Source organism: Notechis scutatus, chromosome Z (genome assembly GCF_049901735.1).
Source record: "Notechis scutatus isolate UNSWTSFEM ecotype Mainland chromosome Z, rNotScu1.2, whole genome shotgun sequence".
NCBI lineage: Eukaryota > Metazoa > Chordata > Lepidosauria > Squamata > Elapidae > Notechis > Notechis scutatus.
Genome location: NC_142025.1, coordinates 89,192,580 through 89,220,048, shown reverse-complemented (window position 1 = coordinate 89,220,048; position 27,469 = coordinate 89,192,580).

Genomic DNA, 27,469 nt, shown 5'->3' with positions numbered 1-27,469 from the left:
TTCATCTAAAGGCGAATAACTATATTTTAATATATTAAAGTTTCATAATCAGTTCTCAAGTGTCATGCCCTTGAGAGGGTTGAACGTTTCAAGCATAATTACCTAGAATAGTTTGACCTGTTACATCAAGATGTTACAAAGTGTCTTGTTCCAGAATCATTTTTTTTAAAAAAACCTAGGAAATTCCCACGTGATAGTGATTTTTTTAAAAAAAATTGCTATTCCGCAGATTCTCCAACACAAGAGAGACCTTCCCAGAGTTAGTAAAACTGATTTATAGGACCAATTTTATTCTCTAGCTGGGTTTTCAGCTCTTGAAATAGCCACATCTTGCACCATGGATCAGCCTGAGTGTGTCCCTTCCTTGTGAAGATGACTCTGCTTCCCATTAATTATATGTGGAAAATATAACACTTAAATATGCCTGTGATTCCTTTTTAGGTTTGAAACCTAAGCAGGATCAGACCTAGCTAATACTTGGATGGAGTGCATTAGGGAACAGCTGAACTGTAAACTTTACTGAAAAAACAAGCAAATATCCTCAGTGGGAACAATGGATGCCGTTTCTTTACTACTGCCCAGAATCTATGGACATCTATGGACATTTTCATAGGTTTACCAGGATGTATTCATTGCTCAATGCAGTGGAATATTTATTTCTTTTTAAAGCACCCATAACTTCCTTTTGTTTTCTTCTCAGTATGGATCAACATCTGCAATGAAATTAGACTTCCATGAAGAGATGAAACTTCCAGTGGCATAGAGAGTGGTAGAATTTTTTTTTCAAGTTACATGGTGTTTTGGGTCTAGCCACTCTGGATTCATGTGTTGACTGAGGTGTGAGTGGCATTGTCAAATCTCTGATACCTGGCTTGTGTGGTGATTGTGAGATTGTAATTATGTGAATGTAAGTCTGGCTGCTGAAAGAGTGCTGAAAGCCAAGACAAGTAGATTTCAACATAGCTTTTACCCAAGTGCTGTGATCAGGTTAAATGCAGAGTTATGAATCTGGTGGTCTTAACACATATATCCTGGTTGTACAGTTTTTAAATTGTTATTTGTTTTAATTTGTTTTATATTGTTATTTGTATACATCTTTTGGTGTTGTTTAGTTGTATGTTGCGAAAGAGCACCTTATTTCGTTGTTCTCAGGTTCCTGAGCACAATGACAATAAATTTATCTTATCTTATCTTATCTTATCTTATCTTATCTTATCTTATCTTATCTTATCTTATCTTATCATCTTATCTTATCTTATCTTATCTTATCATCTTATCTTATCTTATCATATCATCTTATCTTATCTTATCTTATCTTATCATCTTATCTTATCTTATCTTATCTTATCTTAGTCTGGCTGCCAAACTGCCGACTTTTCTGATCGACAAGCTCAGCATCTTAGACATGCTGGCCACCTGACCATGGAGACATCTTCAGACAACACTGGCTCTTTGACTTTGTAACCGAGATGAGCCAGAAATGACTAGCATATATGTGCTAGGGGAACCTTTACTTTTTTAAATCTGGCTGAGAACTTGAATATTGTAGCAGGAGATAAATTGGAGGTATAGTGGAGGGCACTACATTCACTGTTTCAGGAGGGAAAGAGACTGGGAATCTCATTCTGATGTCCTTTTCTGAGTTTACTCATACCTATACTTCAATGGTCACATTGCTGGCACATTGGGCCTCAAGATGTTAATGGCCAACACCATGTCTATAAGTTCCAAGGTTTCATTCATTTATACTTTGGTGGTAGATTAATGTGCAAATTTGGAGTGTATTACTGTGAACCATTTGGACAAAGATGGTGGCCTCACTCTCTCAGAGAACTGCTGTTCTGTATTTTAGGTCTTTAATCTTCAGTAGTGGAGTAACAGCATTGATCTTTAAAGATTCTCCATTAGTGACCAGAGTCTCCACTCCTGAGAGTGTGAATGCCTGTAGATAAGGCCAGACAGGTAGGCTTTTGAGTCTTCTAGTGTACCAATTGCCCCATTGCCTGGCAAGATACCTCCCAACTTGCTTAACCTAGTCTGGGCTAGTTTTGAGCTGCTTCAATTTATGATCTTAGTGGGTAACTTTAACCTCCATGCTTCTTTATGATAGAATGAATATCAGTGTAATGAACAGTGTTGTAAACACTTTGATGATTATTTCCTAAAACTATTCGTATCCAGAAGCAAACTGACATCCTTTGTAGCTTGTAGAACAATGGTGTAGCATGGGACACCCCAGGGACCCCAAGAACTACCCACATAGATGCTTTCTGTGCCAGCTGTAGCTTCATGTAAAGCTTATTGCAATAGTCCAGGGCTTGAATGACTGAGCCCAGGGACTCCTATCTAGGAGTGGGAACAAACAACTGGCACACAAACAGCACAAAGGCTCTCCTAGTCATCACCACCATCTGCTCTTTGAGCAGGAGATGAAAATCCAGAAGAACACCCAAGTTGTGCACTGAGTTTGTCTGGGGGCAATTCAGCCCCATCCAGAACTAAAGCCCCAGTCCCTGAAGCTCCAGACATCCATAGCCACTCAGCCATAGCATGGCTCAGCCAAAGGCTATTGTCCTCATGCCTGTGGCCATAATCCCAAAGTCTCAACACCCCAGATCAAACTGCTAGTATGACTGTGCTTGTTGCCACCATGATGTGGTAGAAGCTCTTGTGGTTTTTATGTTGTTGATTTTAATATTTTATACTGTCTGGAATCACTGCGTATGAGTTTGGCAGCCACATCAATCTATTTTATAAATAAATAAAAATGATGTCAGTAGAGGGGGTGTGCATAAATGCACTAACGTGCCTATCATGCCTGTCATTGTATTTTTATTTTCTTATTCTTGTTCTTGTTTGACAAATTCCAAAAAATAAATAAATAATAAATAAATAAAGTAATAAAGTAATGCAAGCTCAGAGAGCAGCAACAATTTCACGTTTGTTTGTTTGTTACATTTATTTGCTATCTATCTCACATCCATTACTTGAGTTTTTTAACCCAAAACATAAAAAATAAAAAACCCAATATAAATAATTAGAAAGGCAACAACAACAATAATTTAGAACAATAAAGACTATTTGAAAAACCAATAAAATTATAATGTGTGGAAGAGTACAATCAGTTTTCCTAGAAATGCTTAGAACCTTAAATGCTGTACACCACTGTTACTGGATACTCACGCCAGATGATAAAACCATGTTTTTAGGTTTGATGTTTTTAAGAAGAATCAAGCAAGCTCCCAATTCCAGTGCATACTTTTGTCCAGAGCCAGTCTGGTGTAGTGACGAAGGCACCAGGCTAGAAGACAGTTCTAACCCTGCACAAAGCCAGCTGAATGATGTTGGGCCAATCATCCTCCCTCAGCCCTAAAAAGCAGGTAATAAGAAGCAAGTTCTGAAATTTTGCCAAGAAAAAAGTTCAGGGACTAGGCTGGGCAATTGTCAGGACTGAACAATGACTTGAAGGTGCACACATTCTTGCAATAGTATTTGTTCCTGTTGGAATACATGGTATATCCTCAGAACGAATAAGCTTAGAACAAAGTGAAATTGTTAGATAACCAGGTGCAAGAGACTGACAGGATTCCTTCATTAGAAAATAGAGTGTTACCCCTTCCCAACATTACAATGTCATCAAAGTATATTTTTCTGTCAAATATCTAAATACTGTAGTGCCAGCTACAAAAAAGGCAAAAATGATTAAATGATTATTCTTCTGAAATAGGGATGCTGCTATGAGAATTTTTTCACTGATGATTTTCTATTGTACTGAAGTTATGAAAAGTGTTATAAATAATATAAATAAACGCCTTCTGCTTTTGAAATTGGAATGCATAAGATCCTAAGAATTACAGCGAGATAAGTGGGATGGCAGCATGTAACTTTTTCTCATCGTGTTCTATAAGAAGGATACCTCTGTAGAAATATAGCCTCCAAGGCAATATTATAAATTGCAGAAGTCTAAAATGTCAGTTTCCAGTTAAACCAGAAGGACTCTAGGAGTTAAATCCAGATTTTTGGACAAGTTCTTTGCTAGCTATGTACCCATCTCCCTAAGACTCAAATGGCAGATCTAATGAGATGAGACAGCTGATAGAACAGGATGAATGTAATTAGACCTCAATTAGCCACATCGTTCTTCCAGATAATTGGAAAAAAAAGTAAGAGTAGACACCCACTCTGAAACCCCTACTTCAGGCACCCTTGTTTCTGCCCAGGCTTTCTGTCTGGCTGTATAAGAATCATTTTACAAACAGAGGCAGACAGTGTCACAAACAGACCTTTGAAAGGCCTATTTCTTTCACCAAAGTTTTAGATGATCTGTACTACTGCCGGAAACGACTAGCATGTATGAGCGAGGGGAACTTTTACATTTACCTTACTACTTCTAAAAGTGATTCAAAGCAGACATGTTGAATCACTTTGCCTTCTCCATTGCCTCAACCAATATTCTCAAGAACTTTGGGGATTGGAGAAGAGGCTTTTCTACACGCCTGGCCCAAGCCTCTGTGGGCAATTAAGTGTATAGATCAAGCTTGCCAAGGCAATGTGAAGTGCTTTCATAAGGCAAATTATGTATTTCCTTAATTGCCAGTTAATAACAGAAAAGAAAGAAAAGAAAAAATTAATGGCAAAGAATTATACATAGTTAGATATTATATTGTTGTTCAGTTGTTAAGTTGTGTCCAACTCTTCATGACCCCATGGACTACAGCATAGCAGGCTCCCCTATTCCAACTGCCTCCCAGAGTTTGCCCAAATTCATGGCACTACCAAAGTATCTCATCTTCTGCCATCCCTTTCTCCTTTTGCCTTTAATCTTTTCCAACATCAGGCTCTTCTCCAATGATTCATCTCTTCTCATTGGTGGCCAAAGTATTTCAGTTTCAGTATCTGTCCTTCGAAAGAACAATGAAGGTTTATTTCCTTTAGGATTGACTGATCTGACCTCCTTGCACTCCGAGGGACTCTCAAGAGCCTTCTCCAACACCACCATTTGAAAGCATCAATTCTTCAGCCCAGTGGTGGGATTCAAATTTTTTTTACTAATGGTTCTGTGGGCCTGGTGGGCGTGGCAGGGGAAGGATATTGTAAAGTCTCCAGTCAGAGGTGGGATTTGCTGGTTTGCCAAACTACTCAAAATTTCCGCTACCAGTTCTCCAGAACTGGTCAGAACCTGCTGAATACCACCTCTGCTTCAGCTTCAGTCTTCCTTATGGTCCATATCTCACAGCCATACATTATAACTAGGAAAACCATAGCCTTGACTATATAGACCTTTGTCGACAAAGTGATGTATCTCCTTTTTAATATGATGTCTAGGTTTCTCATAGCTTTTCTCCCAAGAAAATAAAATCTGCTTCCATTTTTCCCCCTTCTATTTGTCAGGAAATGATGCCGTGATCTTTTTTTTTTTTAATGTTGATTTTCAAACAAACTTTTGTACTCTCCTCTTTCAACATTATTATCAAGAGGCTCTTTAGTTCCTCTTCACTTTCAGCCATTAGAGTGGTACTGTCTACATATCTGTGGTTGTTGATATTTCTCCTGGCAATCTTAATTCAAGCTTGTGATTCATCCTGCCTGGGTATTTTATATAATATATTCTGCATATAAGTTAAGTAAGCAGGATGAAAATGCAAGCCTTGTCCTGTTGCTTTCCCTATTTGGAATCAATCAGTCTGGTTCTAATTGTTGCTTCTTGGCCTACATACAGGTTTTTCAGGAGACAGGTAAGATGGTCTGGTACTCCCATCTCTTAAAGAATTTGCCAGTGTGTTGTGACCTACACAATAGTAGGCTTTAGCATAGTCAATGAGGCAGATGTTTTTCAGGAACTCCCTTGTTTTCTCTATAATCCAGCAAATGTTGGCAATTTAGTTCCTCTGCGTCTTCAAAAGCTGGTAATGCTTGATTCACATATTAATATTAATACTGTTGTCTGTATCAAAATGAATGATACCCAGATGCCACACTGTTCATGTACTGATGTTGATGTATATTTAAAAATAAAAAATAGCAATGATACAGCCTAGAATATCTAGGCATGTAAGTAATTTATTAATCCAGAACTAAATGTCACCCTCATTCTCCTCCTGCTCCCAAAATTATGAGGAAATTATATTACAGACAACATGGGTTGATTTGCAACTTATCTGATTGGCTTGTTAAGCACACAACAAGCCTGCAAAGTCTTTTGAGACCCTAAAGCGCTTTCCTTCCCATTTCCATTTTGCAATAAGTTCCATTCAGTCCTCAAAGACTGACTTCTAGTGGACTGCAACTTGAAAGAATGATTGTCTTCAAGTGACAGAATTGAAATCAGCTCAGAATAACTCAAGTGTCCTATAAACATTAAAATATCCATTCCCCAACTTTAATCTATTTGCAGAAATAGCATTGTCGGTTCAACAGATGGAGGTGGAGGGTGGGGTTAAAAAAGACTTCTGATATCTTCTTCATGTTTAATTTGGCTGCCTACTGCACTGTGGGCGACTTTCTAAGCATGCATATGTCATCTTTGTTTGTGGCTGTTCTTGGAACCTTAAAGACGTCAAATCTGTGGACCTGCTTGCTTGCCAAATGACTACTTTCACAATTGACTCTCAGTTTTCAACATCTCTTCAGGGAGGACCTGTCATGTGTTGTTTCTAGCAGAGCTTGAAACTAATGATCTTCCCACCCAAACATTCCTCCTTCCTACACTTTGGATTCAGCTGAAAAGCATTGTCACTTCCAAATTGTGTGAGTTGATAGGCCTCTCACTTTAAGAGAGAAAGACAAAATTGTTTTGAAAAATTAGTTTTATTCTATAGAGGGAAAGGACAGTGATTATTTAAAAACTTTTTTCAAACTGTAGGGCATTCTCATCAAAAACAGGAGAAGAAAAGGTGATTGAAGAGTCAGTGTATTTTGCAGTATTTTTTTTCACTTTTCCATAATTTATTTATTTACAAAAACTGAAATATTATTTCAGCTTTTCCCAATCTTGTGCCCTTGTTAAGTGAACTGATCTTCAGCTCCCAAATTCCTTGGACATTCTTTAGATTCAAAAGGTTGCTTTATACATCTATATACTATTAAAACTCTCATTGTTCTGACCTTTAACTTGGAACAGAAAGGAAGGGAATTTCCAGTGCTCCCAGTGCTTCCACAAGGAAACTCAGACCAACAGGAAGTTGTCCCTTTCCTCTCCCACTACTTTTTTGTCCGCCCTTGATCATTCTATGTTCAGTAGAAAAATATCTCTGAAACAATGGCCCAACAGGGCATCTAATTGTCTAATTTGGTCTAAAAGTTTTAAAATTTGATCAGGGTACTTTTAAAAATAGAATAGAATACTTTATTGGCCGAGTGTGATTGGACACACAAGAAATTTGTCTGGATGTAAATACTCTCAGTATACATAAAGGAAAAGGTACATTCATCAAGAGTTGAGAATCATAAGGTACGACACTTAATGATAGTCATAGGGTACAATAAGCAATCAAATCATACTAGGAAACAGTCAATATAAATCGTAAGGATACAAGTGACAAGGTTACAGTCCTCAGTCACAAGTGGGAGGGGATGAGTGATAAGGAGTGATGGGAAGATTAATAGTAATAGTAGTGCAGAAGAACCTTTAAGAAAAGAACCTTTATTCAGATAAATGTCTGCTTTCTGAATAGAGGATAGTTTTGCGCTATGTGCATATGTGCATGCATAGTGGGTGAGAATGATGACAAAATAATTACGGTCAACCTTTCAATCCAGAAATTTCCTTTTCCACATTAAATCAAGATGTCCACCAAATTGCATTGTACAACAAAACCATTGAGATTGATTTCAAAGCTATCACACTACAGTTTCTTCAACAATAACAACAAAAATCCAGATTTGAAACAGATTAAATATGAAACCAGTAATATAAACTGAAGCACTTTAATCTTTCCATTATAAATCACGCTCTATATTGTGAGTTGGCAAACCCACAAATTAAAAATAGGAAGGACAAGCTGTTCCTTAAAAGACAACTTTTTCTGTAAATCGATGAAATATTTTTCCAGCCAACACTCCAGCAGAACCAGCCTTATCATTAGACAGAATTAGTCAGATGCCTCAAGCTGGCCAGATGGGGCAGAAAAACCCTCTGAAGACAGCTGCATGCTATAGAGTACATCTAAGCCACATTTCTGTGATAGAAACTTGTCACATGATGATTACCTGATGTCACTGTCATAAAATCAAAGGTGATTTGGAATCTGGTGCATTTGCACTTATTCATTCAGCGTTACCATTGTTAATTAACCCCCTCTGTTTACCAAAGTCATAGGATAATGAAATACTGTTATAAGGGCTGATTGATTGCCAGCGTTGTTCTTTGAATGCCTGATGCATTAAAGAAGGCTATTTGGGAAATGATGGGACCACAGTGACTACTGTTAATCATCATAAATAACACCTTACAACAGCAAAACATGTGAGCTTCTTTGAAAAAGGTTACAATACAATCTGTCAGTTTTTCATTTTTCATTTTATACTTGGTTTAGCTTCTCACATATTATCAAAGCAATCAATTTATCTTCAGTTTGCTAATAATATTCAACTTACATTCAGCTCAGAGTATGCGCTTTAATACTTCTGTGCATGATTTAGTAGGCAGAGTGAGATCCCGTAAGTTAACAAGAAATCCTGGTGTTTCTTTTAAAATAATCATCATGAGGGCAGGACTGAGACAATGATGCAGGGGTGGGGGGTTGATTCTTTCTATCCCAGTGTGGTTCTGATGAAAATTGCTCCTAGATACTCTGACTACGCATGATACTAGCCTAGTCCTATAAGGACTAATTGCAGCTTTGGGGTATTTTTCATCTGACCTAGGAAGAAACAGAAACCCCCTTCCCACATGGCACAATTCTGATCAGGCTCTTTTCAAATGGTTATTTAAATGGAAAAAATAATAATCAAGATGCATTCCATTTCATTTTCATTCAGCCCATTGTATTTTAATGTTATACTTGGTTTTGCTCAGAACTGTTGACAATTAGGCAAATCAGGCAATAGAACTGTGAATACTTGCAGTACAAGACAAGGGACCATTATTTCTGCTGATCAAGTATGTAGGGTTGCTTCTGATCCGGATTTGATGCTTTATTCTCCATTGATGCCAAGGGCCAGGAACATATATTTTTTTGCCAACTTCACTGGGTAAACCAGCTGTGATCTGTCCTCTTCTCTTCCCACTATTCAGCATGCATCATTAACCTCCAGCAACAATTACTTTAATGTCCTTGAAGACATTCACTTGATTCAGAATGCAATTATGGAGTTGCAGGCTGAAATATGGCAATAGGCCATATCACCCCAGTTCTCCTCTGATTGTACTGTTTACTTACATCTTTCACACCACGCACAAGCAGCATAACTGGTGTCCACCTTTAAGGCTTTCCCTTTTACTAGGAAATTGTGACGTTTTGGAGGCAGTGGCTCTTGTGGCAGGTATAGGATTTCCTACTCCTAGGCTAATGGAACACTCTCCAGGATGCTGGTTTGTCTTATCTTATCCCTTCTAGAATAATCCAGTTATCATTATTTTATAATTTCCTTTTTTCCTATCTCTCTTTATTCCCCTTTTCTTCCTATGCCATGTCTTTTATAGCATAAACCATAATTAGGGAGAATGTCTTTAGGCAGGGATTATATAAAAAGTGAGCTGTGAGCCTTTTTGGCTGAAAAAAAAAGATAGATAATGTTCTTTCTTTGTGTCAGAAGCACCTTCAAATTATAAACATGCAGCATTCAACATTGAGCAAATAAGAGAGATATAAAATAAAAACCACAGCACATGTAAAAAGGTAATATTAAAATTAAATTGACATTTGCCAAGTATTATACATTGACAGCATTTTCTCTCCCCATTCTGAGGTCTTCTTCCATTCATGTCGACATTGTATGTACCAAAGCATATGTAAGATGAATTGTTCTTCTCCACAGTCCCAGAATGTCTTGCATTGGAAGCCCCATTTTCTTAGATTGTCCTAGATTTTTCTACCCAAAGTGCAGTCTATTTAGTGATTTTCATTCAGACCAAGATTATTCTTGAGCAGGTGACAATTGCCTATTAGCTCCTTACTCACTTTCCATTATTCCAGTGCAGTCTGTGGTGGCTGGTTCTTAAAAGGGGTGGAAGTTCTTCCGGTTTGACCTCACAGAGAGATTAGATGTGAGGAGCGGGGCTCCGTGAACTTGTGTCAAATCCTCCTTGTTGGAGGGCCCCCCAAGGGGCTAAAGTCACCCTGTAGAGGTGACAAAGAAAGGACGAGCACCTTGCAAGTCACAGACAGTAGCAGCTCTCCAGCTGGACCAAGGGATTCCCTCCCATCCAACAACAAAAATGGCTGCTGTGAAGCTGGGGGAGCTGAAAAAACAAAGAATGTGCTGGAGGAGGGTAGATGAACAGTGATTGGAACTGGGTGAGGTGATTCCTTTTTAACCTAGAACCTAACCCCAAGGAAAATATATCTTGGGAAAGAGACTCTTTGAAATGCTTATCAAAGTGATGAATAATTACAGAGAGAAAAAATATAGGCTTGAAAGAAAAGGAGCTAAAGGAAGAATGCAAAATCTTTAAAATATAGAAAGATTGGATTTTTAAACTTTATTGGCAATATTTTGGTAAGGAATTTTAAAATGCTGGAATTATTTGTCTGAATATTGACCATTTGCAAAAAAACAGAAATAAATGTTTGTTAGATTTTGTGCAACATTGAAATTTAAACTGAAGGCACTCTCTACTGGTGAATATATACTAAACTCCTACAACCTTGGTAAAATACTGATAAGACAAAAAAAGTGGAAATAAATAACACCGGGAGGACTGCTGTGCTATCTACTGTTCTATATTTGTTTACTTCATGGCTATTGGAGATTTAACTGTGCGATTATGGAAGACATCTAAAGAAAGTGACTTTTAAATGCCAGGATCTATGACTGAATTTACAGAGTGGACTTAAGTCATTGGAAATCTTCCTGGATTACTTAAACTAAGTGACTAACTGTGGGACACAAAGAACTATAACTATTGCATTCCCCTGAGGAGCAACACTAGGATTGAGCAAATGGTTTCTAAACTGCCTTTCTGAGGTCATAGACAATTGAGACTTTGAAGTGGTAACAGACTATTGAGCAATATTTGGACCTATTAAAATAAGATGTTGCATCAAGGGGAGATGAGTAGATTTCAAAAAGAAATGGTGTTGATGCTTCAAAGTATCTATGATATGTTGACAAAGAACCACAGGGAGATAAAAGACTTAATGCATGATGTTGTGGGGAAACTAGAAAATATCCAACAATGAATGGATATTCAATGACAATGGATAAAGATAATAAAACACAGGAAATAGAGGAGATAATAGAAAGACCAGAGGAAAAGATAAAACAGAGAAATCAACAAATAAAACAAGAAAAGAAGGAGGAGGAGACGATAAAGACTTATGAATTAAATCAGGGACAATATGTATTAAGAGATCAAAATATGGGATTGGATAAAAAGAAATGTATATTTGAAGAGAAAATAGAGGCTTAGGCAGATCCTCCGGAGGTACTGCAGCAAAGATAGTAGAGATGGAAGAAATATTTGGGTTAAATAGGAAAGATGTAGACAGAGACAAAGACCCAAGGGAGGACTTTGGGAGGCAAGTCAATACTAAAGCAGACAAGAGATGATCGTTAGAAAGGGAATGCTGTTTAATATAAGATTGGCTTTATTGAGAGCTAGAATAGAGGTAGAAACAAGATTAAGTGGGAATATTACTATACATATTTTTATATAATATATTAAAAGTAATAGCTAGATGTAAAGATTAGATGTTGAAAGATGGTGTCACTATGTACATTTAAATAATATCATGATTGTTATTGGAAGGTCGCACAAAAACACTAAACTAAATAATGAAGGAACACTAATACAATTATGTAAGTATGATTAATGTAACAAATATTATTAATATTACTATTGTTATTTGTATTTAAATGAATGATACCCAAATACCTCAGTGTTCATATAATGATATTGATGTATATTCAAAAAATCCATAAAAAAAAAAAGAATGGAAGTTGTGAAGAAACTGATCTTCAATCTCAGTCTTGATCTTGGAGGTTGATGGCCATATAACAGGTGTATTTCTGCAGACGTTGTTTTAACCCACTCTTTCTGTGCAGCACTTCCCTGGCAGAAGTTTGGTGGGAGATATCACCTTGGGCTGGTTTTAGACACCTCCATGACCAGTTTTGCTGTTTCATTTAGGGCCATTTATTTTACATGTTTTGATCTATACCAAATAGAGCTGGCATATTCTCCCACAATGTAACATGTGGCTAAAGTGGAAGTTTTAATGTGTGCATTTGGATGCCCCATCTTGTGCTCGGTTATTTTTCTCAGCATGTTGTTTCTAGCAAATACTTTCTGTTTGGTGTTAAAACAATGGTTCCTAAAGGTAAGTATGAGGTCCAGAGTTACTCTCAGAATATTTGGAGTAACACAGTGTTCTAGGCTGGTACATTCCATCATACCTGCAGCATTTTTATTGCCTCAATGGTTTTTCAAGTGGAAAGCACTCTGTTACATTTTAGATGGTGTGTGTGTGTGTGTGTGTGTGTGTGTGTGTGTGTGTGAGAGAGAGAGAGAGAGAGAGAGAGAGATGTATATTTTTAAAAAGATTAATTAAAAATGAATTAACACATTATTAGATTATTTTAGTTATAGTATGTATATAGCACTTCTTATTTCCCTATTTATCAGCAATCAATCAATCAATGTATCTATGTCACATTTTGTATCATTCTAGAAGTGGAGAAAGCATATTTCCATTTATTTTCATATGTCCCTTTTCAAAATCAATATATATTGGTGTGCACTTTTGGAAGTGAGAACTGCAACATACCATTCAGAGCACTGCTAAAGAATAACTGGATACTGTTCCACATAGTAGGTTGCAAAGTGTGAATTAAATTAGTGTCACTTTTAAATAATTGTTTCATGATTATTTGTCATCCAGAGTCACTTTTCTGAGATGGGAAGCTATAGAAATTGAATAAACAAATAAAAATGGGGTTTCTTAAAAAAACAACTACCATCGTTAATCTGGAGTACTTATATAGTTGAATTAAATAACTAAATAAATTTATGTGCCTTTGGGGAGTGGGAGAAATCAAGAGCATTCAGGCAAGGGCACTGAAGTTAGGCTTTCTTTTCTTCCCACATCCTCACAAAATATGGACAAGATTGTTACAGATGTGAGAGGCTTGTGGGTGGCACTGCATTTGTGAAAATACCATCGCAGATCAAACAGCCTGCTTGGAAAATCTGAAAAAAGCAATAACCACAACACTGCAATTTTTTTGTCTTATTTTTGGCGAACAGTAGGCATTTTATAAAATACAAACAACTAAAAATGCTCAAGATTAACTTCAATGCATAAACTAAAGACAAAATACAGAACAGGAAAAATAAATTACAAATTCACATTTATTAACATTAGGTTATAAAATTATTTTGTATATCTTAATAATATTACAGTCAAATATTCAAAATATAGGATTCAGTTTTAGTGTTTAGCATTTTGTATGTATAAGTATGGGCACATAAGAAAATGCATCTTCTATCTATGAATATGTATGTCTGTCTCTTCCATCTATCTATCTGTCTGTCTGTCTGTCTGTCTGTCTGTCTGTCTGTCTGTCTATCTATCTATCTATCTATCTATCTATCTATCTATCTATCTATCTATCTATCTATTTATCTATCTATCTATCATCTATCTGTCTATCATCATCATCTTACAGTAACTAACACTTCCACCACGTCTTCCTTTGCTCTTTTATTGGCTGCAGTACATGGTTTGAATGATTAGTGCATTCTTCCATGATTCAGAACATTGCAAATACTAACATTAAAATAAAAGTCATTAACTCATAGCAATTTACAGCATCTTCCCAAATCATCTCATTCTACCAGAATAATAATAGTAATAGTAATAGTAATAGCCACCCTACTTGGAACAGCTTATATCCTCTGATGCTACTTTAATAGTTCCTAGGTCCTTGTTAGGACTCGAGCTGTTGAGCTACCAACTAGCCCCAAAGGCTGTGAATCTCACCAAGATTAACAACAATAACAACAACAACAACAACAACAACAACAACAATAATAATGCAGAGAAACTTTATTATTTTAGTGCTTAAACAACTGCAAAGGGAAAAGTGGGGAGAAAATGATGGAATATATATCATAACAAAGACTCTGAACTAAAAATTGGGATGCTTGTATCAAAAAACCAGGTTTTGCATTGTGGTATCACAATGCATTTTTGTCACTTTTTTCACCATTGACTGGGTAATAATGTCCATCTGGGTTCAGTTCCAAGTGGGGAGAAAGACACTGGAAACATAGAAGTTATTTGGAAAGATAGTTTAATGGAGAACAGGATCACATGGTTTTGAGGTCCTAGGCAAAAAAAAGCATAGGAGAGAGAGAGAGAGAGAGAGAGAGGTTATAAATCTCTCAAAGTTAAAAGTTCAATCGCTTTGAACTTGCTTCCTGTTCCTGTGCCAAGAAATATATCCTGATTGGTTGTCAGACTCCCATGGGGCCATGGAGGGATAACTTGGTAGGTTGTTGAGTCCCAAGCTTGGTTGAATCTTGCTGGGTGATGTAATGAAGGGGCTTGGGCAATTCCTATTATGGCTTAATGTCTTTGTCCTTGTTTGGATCTGAGTGAGGGCTAATCCCACATCACTCTGGAGCTGAAGGTTTTTTGTGTTGTAGATAAGATATCTTTTGTCTTTCTGGGGCTATTAACAAAGATAGGGGCTGCTTTCCAAGAGCATGTTTCTCCTTTTCTCCTCCAGGGATATAATGGGCCTTTTTAATATTTCCTAGAATATTTCATTTTTCTAGGAGAAGAGTGGGTGCTAACTTTCTACAATATGAAGATAGTGTAAGTCAGAGGTCTCCACACTTGGCAACTTTAAAACTTGTGGACTTCAACTCCCAGAATTCCTCAGTCAACATGGCTCGTGGAGAAATTCTGGGAGTTGAAGTCCAGAAGTCTTAAAAGTTGCCAAGTTTAGAGACCCCTGTGTGGTTTACTTCCACAGTGCAGCAACACTGAAGTGGCAACCATTTTACCCAATTTTAATCTTACGGCAGTGAAGGTCCCAGGTTTTAAACTGAAGTATGTTGATTGAAGTATGTTGATTCAAAAATTGTTGACCTATCATGCAACATTTCACCCAAGTTATAAACAATCAGACATGGGAATATTAGTGTTATCTAGATTCAAAACAACTTGGGGAGCGTACCTAATCAGCAACCTGGCAGTAAATCTAATAGAATGAGTAGAATAATGCTCTTACTTTTGTTTAAGTATGGTGTAAAGTGGCTTACTAAATTACTAAAACACATCAGAACATGAAATCCAATTATATCTGTTACCAACAGCCCCATTCTGCACGTACCTATGAGATTATCTGCAGTCACATGAATCTTTCATTGTTAACAGAATGGCCCAAACAATGAGATAATAAATGAACTCCTCTCCCAGCCTCAGGTTTATGGTGTAAAAATAATTTTGCTTTTAATCACTTCTCTGTCCCCCGTTCATCAGTGTATCCTACGATGCTGGAACTAAATTCAGAAATGTTAATGTGCAGTTTAAACACAGCATTAGCAGGGTGTGTTCAAAAAAGTCAAAATGGCAATGGCAATGATATAATTAGCACTCTACCTTTTTTTTACCACATGCTACAGATAACCCCGCCTGCAGAAGAATTAAATGCCAGTTCCATCAATATGCCAGATCAATAAATATTCTGACCAGTGGTGGTATTCACATTTTTTTACTACCGGTTCTGTGGGTGTGGCTTGGTGGGTGTGGTGTGGCTTGGTGGGTGTGGTGTGGCTTGGTGGGTGTGGCTTGGTGGGCGTGGCAGGGAAAGGATACTGTAAAATCCCCATTTCCACCCCACTCCAGGGCAAGGATATACTGCAAAATCTCCATTCCCTCCCCACCCCACTAACCTACTTTCCTGCTCTGTTGTCCTGTGCAGGGCAACAAAAGAAGGCCCAGCTGATCAGCTGGGACTCTGATCAGCTGGGACTTGGGAGGCAGTGAATAGATGGGGGCAGGGCCAACCAGAGGTGGTATTTACTGGTTCTCTGAACTACTCAAAATTTCCGCTACCGGTTCTGCAGAACCTGTCAGAACTGGCTGAATACCACCTCTGATTCTGACATTCAGAACAATTTTATGGCATTCTATGCAGAAAAAGTATGTCTCTAAAAGAAATAACCTGCTCCCCTTCCTCCTTTTTCTCTGGAGCAACTGGCAACCTACATGCAATCCTTATTACATGAAAAAGCATAGGGATGGGGCTTTGAGAAAAATGCAATCTGTTTCTTGCTTGCACACACGCACACAAACACACACACATCTTGCAGAATTGTTTCTTGCTTGTACAAACACACACATACACAGATCTTGGAGGACTCTGAAAAAAAACAATAACGATAACATACAGCATACTCCTATACATATCTATTGAGAACTAAGCCCTGTTAAAGCTTACTCTTAGATAAGTAGAATTAGGTTGTTCCGTTACAAGTTCAACTAAGAAGGAGGAAGAAGAGGATTTTAATTCTCAAGCTTACAAAGATCAGTTTGAGGTACTTGTAGTTTGTGGTGTGGCACCAAAGAGCTCCCTGAAGCATCAACCGCATTTATCCCATGCTCAAAGGCCTAAATAAAAGGAATTCAGCTTATCCCTCCCTCCCTTAAAATACTTGCCTGTGTAATATTACTTATACAGTGGTACAATTGAAAAAAAAACAAACTAGATTTTGTCTTTCATTCTAGTAAGTGTAATTTATTACATTTAATCTCTAGGACATTTTATATTAGGCCAAGCAAAGTTGCACTAATGAAACCAGTAGTGGGATTCAAATAATTTAACAATTGGTTCACTGCCCTAATGATTTTTTTTCCAACAACCAGTTCACCAAACTCAGAAACTCTTCCGAACTGGTGCAAACTGGCTGAATCCCACCACTGAATGAAACAGACAGTCATATAAATTAATATAGATAAGCAAATAAACTTTTCCAAACAAGGTAGCTTTCAATTATTCTTCATGTTCTATGAAATTGAAGATAATGTTCCAATGGGGGAGGGAGGCAGAAGGAGCAATGACGTCTGCCTAGTAACATCCTATAAGAAGCCCAGATAATCCTCCTCCAACCAGTCTCACTGCAATTATTTTTCTTGGTGTTAAAAACAGCTTATCCCTGAATGTCATAGATAACTAGGTTAGCTAAGCTGACTGTGTTGTTATTACCAGCCAATATTTGTAATTGCTGTGTGAATCTAAGAAAGAATATACCTTTGGGGCAGGGGAGAGATGGATTACACAGTTATTGAAGGAGAAACTTTGTGTAAAATCAGAAGATACAATGGTTACCCATGAAGAAAATAAAGGGTTGGGTGCACTACTTGAAGCTTTTTAATGTGTTCTGATATGGACTTGACTTCCATGGTGATGGGCACTGTTGATATGAAAGAAGCTATTTTTAATGAATTATTTTAGCTGTGTCCTAAACATGAAGAGCAGGACATTTTTTGTACCACTTCCAAGCTTAAGGTAAATTTTTGTTTTTGATGGGCCATGGCCATTAACTAGGGAAACACAATATAAGGTTTTGTACTTATCTATGGTTTTGTACTTATCCTATGGTACCCTAACTGTAACCCTAATGTTGCCTCATTGCGGGCTGACTATTTTAGTTGCACAGAACACAAATAAGTAGGACAGTGATGGCTAACCTTTTTGGCACCAAGTGCCCAAAGTACATGAATGCACACGCATTCCCAAAATGTAACACACATGCGTGCCCAGTGCATAAGCATGTGATCCTTATGCATGCGACCTGCCCCCTGCCCCTCATATATGCTCTGCCCCACACATGCATGTGCAACCTCTGCATGCACCCTGCCCCTTGCACATGCCTGACAGAGACCCAAAGACCAGCTGGCTGGTGGAAGGCACATGCATGCCTGTGCAGTGGAGATGAACTGGGGCAACAGCTCGCTTGCCCAGAAAGAGGGCTCTGCATGCCATCTCTGGCATGCGTACCATAGGTTCACCATCATGGAAGTAGGGTTTCTGTTCTGCTCAATACAAGAAATCATTGTGATAACTGTGTCTGACTAGCCCACCATTGGGGCTGCGGTAGCTCATGTGGTAAGATTCTGGGCTTGTGCACTGCTGAGGTCAGTAGCTCGGCGGTTCAATTCCCATGAGCGAATAAACCATGCAGGGACAAGAAAGAAGCCTCCCCTAAAAGCCTATCAGCGTTCAGGCATCCCACCGGTAAAGATAATACTGCTCGATAAAAAGAGGCAGCCAGCCACCTCAGTGATCCCTGGCTAATACATGCCATATGCTAAATAAATAAATACCCCACCTTTGACCCAGGATCTGCAGAGAGAAAGCTCTTCTTTGTTGAGTCCTTACCACAATTCACACTGCTTATCGCAGATGAAACCTGCTGTATCATCATGAATATAGATGTTCTGACCAAGGCTTAACCAAGACAGTAACTATCACACACTGTTCCCAAAAACCTTTTGTTTTATTTCAACAGCTATGAATTATATGCATTCACAGCCTGTAATGAGTCCCAAACAGTTTATGAATAGTCCAATAGAAGTCTGCCACAGTCTTTTGGGATAAGGCTGATAAGCACCCACCTTATCTCCCTTGAAATGCTGCCAACAACTAAATTGCCAATTAGCTGTAGAAGGCCAAACAGAGCATAAAGTTAACACGGAGCGTCGGAGTTTAAACTGACCAGAATGAACAAAGTTGCTTCCTGCAAAAGCTCATGTCCCTTTGCTCCTCCTTTATGTCTTATGGGAGGGGTCAATCATCTCCAAGCCTTACTCCCAAGTCACCCCTTTTGTCTTAACTGTTCTTGCCTTCTGGCAACTCTGCACAAGCACGCACTGGGAACTGGCTTCTCCTGTCCTCTGCCTCACTGATGTCAGATTCTGAAGGCTCCGGAGTCCACACATAACTCTCAGATGGCCCTGGCCCCATCTCTGTGTCAAATGCAGACCCCTCGTCCAAGCCCTCCCCAGACTCCAGGACTGGCCCATGTTCCACCCCACTGTCCGACTCTGCTGCCAGCACTGCAGGCTGCTGGCGGACCACAACAATAGATTTCAAAACTCGCCCAGATTTGGCATGACAACCAATTTGAGAGTATGAGCTTCAAAGCCACCAGGTTTATTTATTTATTTAGCATGTCAGCCCCAGATCCATCTTGAGACAAATTCTGGGCTGCCACAGTGGGGGATGGGCAAGCTGTGGGAACAGGAGAGTAGCAAAGGGAATACAGCCACAACAACATTGTTTCACCAGCGGTCAAAGATAAGCTGCTAGCATCTCGAGAGGAGTGATTGGAATTGGGCGGCAGTTGAGACTGGAGATTGATTGGCCAATGTGATCTGAGAGTCACTAAATGGGGCAGGGTGTGAGTTTTAGTGTAAAGGGGGAAAAACATGGGAATTCAGATTGAGGTTTTCCCAGATGTGCCAACATGACTACTCTAATAAATTCTTATTTTGATGGACTTTGTCTCTGAGTTCTGGGTTGTTTGGAGAATTTACTTGGAACACTGACATAGTGTATGGCGTGTGTTATCCAGGGATCATTGAGGTGACTGGCTGCCTCTGTGAAAGGATTTTTTTTGGGGGGGTGGTGTTATCTTTACCCGTGGGATGCCTGAATGCTGGTAAGTATTCAGGGAAAGCTCCTTTCTTGTCCCTGCATGCAGGGGTGAGATTTTATCGGCTTCGGACCTGTTCAGAAGAACTGGATATTAAACTTACATCTGGTTCACTGAACCAGTAGTAGAACCAACTGCTGGCCACACCCACCACACCCCTCCCAGGAGTCACCACATGGCCCGTTTTGGCTGCAGGTAAGTGCAGGGTCTGCATGAAGGTTCTAGGAGGGCAAAAAACGAGCCTTCCGGAAATCCGGAGGCCCTCTGGAAGCTGGAAACAGGGCCATTTATGGACTTCCAGAACTTCCGGTTCCATTTTTCACCTTCCCCAGAGTCTGGATGCTTCTCTCGGGCCTCTGGGAGGGCAAAATGGCCCTGTTTCCGGCTTCCAGAGGGCCGATGGACCCTGGGGGAAGGCATTTTTGCCCTCCCAGAGGCCTGAGGGAAGCCTCCAGACTATGGGGAAGGCGGAAAACGCTGAACCGTAAGTTCAGGAAGTTTGGAAATGGGCCTCTTTCTGGCTTCCAGAAGCCTCTGGATTCGGGGGAGGCCACTTTTACTCTCCCAGAGGCCCAAGGAAGCCTCCAGATCCTGGGGAAGGTGAAAAATGGCCTCCTGGAAATTCCAGTAGGCCACGCCCACCATGGCCATGCCTCCAGACTCTGGGGAAGGCGGAAAACGCTGAACCGTAAGTTCAGGAAGTTTGGAAATGGGCCTCTTTCTGGCTTCCAGAAGCCTCTGGATTCCGGGGGAGGCCACTTTTACTCTCCCAGAGGCCCAAGGGAAGCCTCCAGATCCTGGGGAAGGTGAAAAATGGCCTCCTGGAAATTCCAGTAGGCCACGCCCACCATGGCCATGCCTCCAGACTCTGGGGAAGGCGGAAACGCTGAACCGTAAGTTCAGGAAGTTTGGAAATGGGCCTCTTTCTGGCTTCCAGAAGCCTCTGGATTCCGGGGAGGCCACTTTTACTCTCCCAGAGGCCCAAGGAAGCCTCCAGATCCTGGGGAAGGTGAAAAATGGCCTCCTGGAAATTCCAGTAGGCCACGCCCACCATGGCCATGCCTACCCAGAAAGCGGGCAGTGAACTGGTTGCTGGGATTTTTGAATCCACCCCTGCCTGCACAATTTATTCTCTTACGGGAATTGAACCGCCGAGCTGCTGACCTCAGTGGTGCACAAGCCCAGCATCTTACCACATGAGTCATCATGGCCCCCTAGCTACTGATTTTGAAAAACAGAAAAGGGAGGGAGGGATGTGTTGTGTCCCTGACTAGCTAAGTCTTCAACCTGGTCCGCATTTTGAGCGGGACCACTGACGGTTCCCATTGGTTGGTGCCATTTGACAGCAGACTATATAAGGGGCTGTCAAATGGCATCAACCGGCTCCGGCTCCAGCCAGCTGGCTGCCAGCCCAGCTGGGCAGCCACGATAATCTGTTACTACTTCAAATAAAGAAACGTTATTCTTCAGCTCCTGTGTCTGCCTGGTGTGTCCTTCAACTAAACACAACACTGGCGATGAAGGTGGGATGTCAGAAGAGACACCCAGGCAAGAAGCTGAGCTAAGTCACTGAAGATAGAGCTGAAGCCACTGAATGTCTGGAGCCGCAGACAATCTCTGCGCGCCAAATTTAAAAAACCTCCTCAGCTGAGGAGAAAGTCTCCCTGACGGAGGAGAAAGTCTCCCTGACTGAGGAGAAAGTCACCGCCTGACAGGCACTGTTTGCGTGCGCCCTTTTAAGAGCGCAGAAGTCTGAAAGCATCCCCAGCCGAGGAACAGACGTCGCCCTCAAGGCCCGTGAAGGCCGGCGAGACCCCCACCCGTTGGCGCTACAAGAGCGCAGAAGTCTGAAAGCCTCCCCAGCCGAGGAACAGACGTTGCCCTCAAGGCCCGTGAAGGCCGGCGAGACCTCCCCCGTAGAGCAGGCATAGAGCCACCTCCCGTGCCAAAGGCACCCCGTTAGCGCTGCCAAAAAGCGCAGAAGTCTGAAAGCCTCCCCAGCCGAGGAACAGACGTCGCCCTCAAGGCCCGTGAAGGCCGGCGAGACCCCGCTGGGCAGGCATAGAGCCGCCTCCGTGCCAAAGGCACCCCGTTGGTGCTACAAGAGCGCAGAAGTCTACAACCTCTGGCGAGGGCCAGGCGTCGCCCTCAAGGCCCGTGAAGGCCGGCGAGACTCCGCTGCTGCCGCCCCCTGACTCGGCCGCCGTTACCGTTCCTGCTGCCGCCGCAGTTTCCCGAGCTGCCGCCTCTGCCGCCGCTGCGGCCTCCGTTGCTGCCACCCTCGCTCAGGCCGCCTCTGCCGCCGCGGTCTCCGCTGCTACCAGCTCTTCCGCGCCGCCGCGCGCGCCTCCGCCACCGCCGCCGTGGCCTCTGCTGCAGCCGCCCCCGTCTGGGATGCCGCCGCCTCTTCTGCCGCTGAGGCCTTCCGCCGCCGCTGCGCCCTCTACCGCCACCGCCGCGGCCTCCACTGCAGTCGCCCGTCTAGGACACCGCTGCCTCTTCGGCCGCTGAGGCCTTCCACGCTGCCGCGCGGCCTCTTCCGCCGCCACCGCGTGGCTTCTCTTCCGCCGCCGCCGCGCGCCCGTCTGGGACGCCGCCGCCTCTTCTGCCGCTGAGGCCTTCCGCCCGGCGCCGCGCGGCCTCTTCCGCCCGGCACCGTGCGGCCTCCGCCCGCCGCGGCCTCCGCCGCCGCGGCCTCCGCTGCAGTCGCCCCCTCTAGGACGCCGCTGCCTCTTCTGCCGCTGAGGCCTTCCGCCCGCCGCCGCGCGCCTCTTCGGCCTCTTCCACCGCCGCCGCTGCCGCCTCTTCCGCTGCTGCTGCCTCCACCGCCGCCGCCGCACGACCTCCGCTGCAGTCGCCTCCCGTCCCGGCTGTCGCCGCCGCTGCCGCCTCCGCCACCGGCGATGACAGCCCGAGCGCCTCCTCGACTCCCACTGGCTGCCGGCGACGGGCCACTGCCGGTGCTGCTGGCGCTGCTCCTCTATACGCCGGTGGGGCTGTGCCTGCTGCCGGTGCAGCTCTTCGTGGGCCTGCTGCGATTCAGCTCCTGGCCCTTCACCATTGTGGCCTCGGTGCAGCCATTGGCTCTGCAAGTCTGCAGCCCTTCGTGGCTTTGAGCATGGCTGGCGTTGTTTCCTGGTTCACTGAGCTGTTTGAGACTTTTCTTCGTTTCTCTCACGTTTGTTAAATAAAATTCTCTCTGCCCCCCTTCCCAGTGACTCTGGGGATGGATCCTGTATTTAGGGGGTGGTGGGTGTCAGGAGCTGAACAAGGCGGTGCGCACCCACCATTACAGTCCTTCCATGCACCCACCTCTAGGGTCTTTCCCACCTGGGCTTGTATCCCTTGACAGTAGCACTACACTCCCCAGGGGGGCGAAGCTAGGTAGGTGGGAGGTTGGATGTTCTTGTCCCAAGGGGCCAGGAGAGCACAACGTGCCTGCTCCCTTTTTCAGCCTTAGGCTTTGTTTAGGCCTTGTTCTTCATAGTCAACCCCCTAGCTCACCAGAGTCATCAGACATGTTGCCTCAGCCTTAGGTTTCAGGGACCTCTGCCCTACCCCATGCAGGCAGTCACCAGACATGTTATTCACCATCTTATCTGGTTCCCCTTCTCAGGCTCCTACCTTGCGACAGGTGGGGTGCCATTTTTGGAAGCCAAGTGGATAGGTGCGCAAAGCAGCTACTAGTTCAATTTCCTTATTTGTACCATTGCATTCCCAAAGGGCTGGGCAGCGCATGCCCTTAGCTAGGGAAAGGGGTGTTGTGTCCCTGACTAGCTAAGTCTTCAACCTGGTCCGCATTTTGAGCGGGACCACCGACGGTTCCCATTGGTTGGTGCCGTTTGACAGCAGACTATATAAGGGGCTGTCAAACGGCATCAACCGGCTCCGGCCTAGCCAGCTGGCTGCCAGCCCAGCTGGGCAGCCACGATAATCTGTTACTACTTCAAATAAAGAAACGTTATTCTTCAGCTCCTGTGTCTGCCTGGTGTGTCCTTCAGCTAAACACAACAGGATGTAACAGATATTTTAACCTTAGCTATATGTGTATGTTCCTGTTCATTTATTTATTTTCTTACTTGGGCCCAGATTGGTGGACATTGGTAGCATCTTTCAAGGACTCAAAGATGCTTTTTAAAATAGAGATGCCAATGGCTCATTGGCACTTTCTTCTTGTAAAATGTAAGGTATGCAAACCTGCCATGCCAGCCACGGCATAAAGGAGAAAAAAATATTTCCCACCCTCTTTTCTTCCAGGTATAGGAGCAGCTGACTCTTATTCCAGGCAACTCCATTTCTTTCAATACTGGTAAAAAGGTAAAGCCGTACACTGCACTTGATCGTAATTCTATCATCAATTTTGCCCTTCAGTAACACTGCCTCATGCTGCCTAATGGTCTGAAAAACAGTAACTCCTTCCCAAACATTTCCATTGATGCATATTTCTATCTATCCGAGTTTGATTTTTTGCAAAGAAGTTCATTTTTACAAACAGAAATTATACCTTTTTTTTTAAAAGGAAAAAGGAAAAGAGAAATGTTAATTACAACAGCCATTCCTTATTTTAACCTTCTTTTTTAGAACAGGCCAGTTATAAAAGAGGACGTTTCACAATTATGAGGCAAGGAAAGAAGTTGGGAAGGGGGAATGTGCATAGGCAAACCCCCAGTCTCATGTATCTGCTATACCTGTCATCATGCATGGCTGCAAATTGGAGTTAGGAAATTGTGGTTTTAATTGCTATAATTTCATTTCAAGTGTGCAGGACTCTAAAAATAGCAAGGCCTGCCTCAGATTTCTCATCTGGTAACTATATTTTCATCCCCCCGTTCCCCGTATATGTTTCCTCATCTTTATTTCAGAGAGGTTGAGATCTGATCCACATTACCTAAACTCAGAGAGAATAGAATAAATTGTCTCTGTTTGCTTAAATCATGTCACTTCTTTTCCCTAATGTAATTTTTAAGTTTGTTGTCTTTTACGCTGGAGCTTTTTTTCTCTAAAGCTAACAGGGAATTGGATGGACCTGAGTTATTTGCTGAATAAACCACAATGGGCTGAATTTGTAGGTTGCACTGACTAAGCCATACATTTTATTTCATTTTTGTTTTAGTGTGTTGTCTTAGACAGTGTGTAACTCTACAGTAGTAGCATGTAAGTAGAACAACAGAGTGGCCATACTCAACATATGAATTCTGATTTGAACCTCAACTCCTGGTGGTCAGCTGGTGGGATTATTGGAAAACTGCTCTGAATAATTTCCAAATTTGTTTTCCTCCAGCATATTCCCAGCCAATCACTATCTTGAAATTGGAGCACGCACACATGCTATTCATACAGTGAGCAAAAATAAAGCCTGATGTTTACATATTAAATATCAACAAAAACCAAAACAGTTAACTGGTAAAATAGGGCAGTTAACTGGTAAAATAGGGCAGAAAAGGCAAGAAGAGAGAGAAACATGAGCAACAAGCAAGAATTTAAATTAACTAAATAGCTAATTCAAGAGAGCAGAAAACCTTTCGAAACCATCCAAAGCAATTGTGTGTGTTAATCAATATGGAAAGTCCCAAAGGTTAATTCCGTCTTTAACCTTTTCCACCCTACATAAGGGCAGTAGAAAGGAGATGGAAAGTAGAATATCAGAGGATCCTTCCTCTATTCTACACCATGAAAGAAATAATTTGGTGGACAGCAATTATATATAATCTTATGAAACATAACATTTTAAAACCAAAAGCTGGAAATTAAAGAGCTGTTTCAACTCTTTTGACCTGCCTCTAACTTATATTAGCTATAGACTTGGCATGACCATGTTTACTACAGTACTAGGATGGCATGTTTAACATCAGATTAGTAAACCTGGTATTTTTGCAACAGAGCAGGAGTGTCAAACTCATGTCATCACAGTGGTGTCAAGTAACATATCAGGACTCTCCCCTCCCCCCTTCGTTAAACCAGGCAGGGGCATAGCCAGCACGTGATGCATCTGGCAGTTGTAATTCAAATTACATGGAAGATTCCAGGTTGCCTAATCTGTGACCTAGGTGAAGCCATTGTAATACAGGTAGTCCTCAATTTATGACCACAGTTGAACCTAACATTTCTGTTGTTAAGTGAAACATTTGGTGAGTTTTGCCCCATTTTATCACCTTTCTTGCCACAGTTGTTAAGTGAATCACTGCAGTTGATAAGTTAGTAACCCGGTTGTTAATTGAATCTGGCTTCCCCACTGGCTTTGCTTGTCAGAAAGTCGCAAAAGGTGATCACGTGACCATGGGACAAAACAACAGGTCATAAATATGAACCAGCTGCCAAGCATCTGAATTCTTACCACATGATCAGAGGGATGCCGCAAAGATTGTAACTGTGGAAAACAGTCATAAGTCACATTTTTCAGTGCTTCTGTAACTTTGGACAGTCATTAAATGAACTGTTGTAATTCGAGGACTAAATTTGAGGAATTTAGATCCCAGCTGATAGAATCAACATCCAACCTGAGAGGGTCATACTAAAGGAGCGCAGAACTTGCAGCTCTGCTAAACATTTCTGGATCCAGGTCCTAGGAATGAAACAATTGATGACCTGACTTCCCTTGGGCTAAAGAAACTTATGGAAGTGAGATATTACAGTACCTGATTCTGTGTTCTGCAAGTGAAACCATGCCATGGATACTTTATTTATTTACTTTTTAATTCCCTAGAAAATATTCTTCTGTGGTTGGTAAATTAATTCAGTGTAAGCCTATGCTGGGCATCAAGAAAAGGGGAAGAACATGTAGGTGGTTGTTGATAACTGATTAACTCAAAATAGCTCAGGATGTGATTAAATAAAACCAAACTTGTGAAGTTTGTCCATAAGTAGAAAAAAAATTCCCTCACAGTTGGAGGAGGAGAAGGACGCCTCTGAGCAACTTCATGTTCTCTATAAAGCAGAAATAACAACATTATATGGTGGACAGTAGAAGCATTTAATTATTGACATCAACTTGGCTGCAAAGAGTAATAAGAACTTTCTAATGGATAATAGGGATATCATGGAGATTTATGCTATAATTTGGGAATATAGGACCCCCTTTACAAGTATACAACAACAACCTAACCACATATTACTCAAGACATACCAGGAAGCCTTTACTTATATGTTGTAAAAACTGTACATTGAGATAATGTGCTTGCATGAATAAACTAATAGATGAGAAAGGATTTTTCTATATAGTTACTGTACAGATTTGGCTATGTTTCAACAACAGTCCTCCATTAGCAGAAATAATTGAATCAAGGTTCACATAACCTGAGCTATGAAACGAACTCAGGAATTTCCCTAAACTGTGATTGGTTAATTTAAAGTTGTAGGTTTTTATGTTGCCTTTGGATTTTGTGTTAGATTAGAACCAAATAGAAAATATGAAATAAATTCCGTGCTATGATTTATGACTTAAATTAAGGACTTTTGTGTGATAAAAACACACTTATGTTTTATTAATTTGCATGCTTTGTGCTGATGGCAGATTACAAGAAATACAACAGGAAACAATATCTCATTTGATATCACCGTGCCCTCGTTCGTGTCTTCCCATCTGTTTAGCCAAAGTGAAGGACGCCCTGAAGACGGCATGAAAATGTATGTGTGGATAGA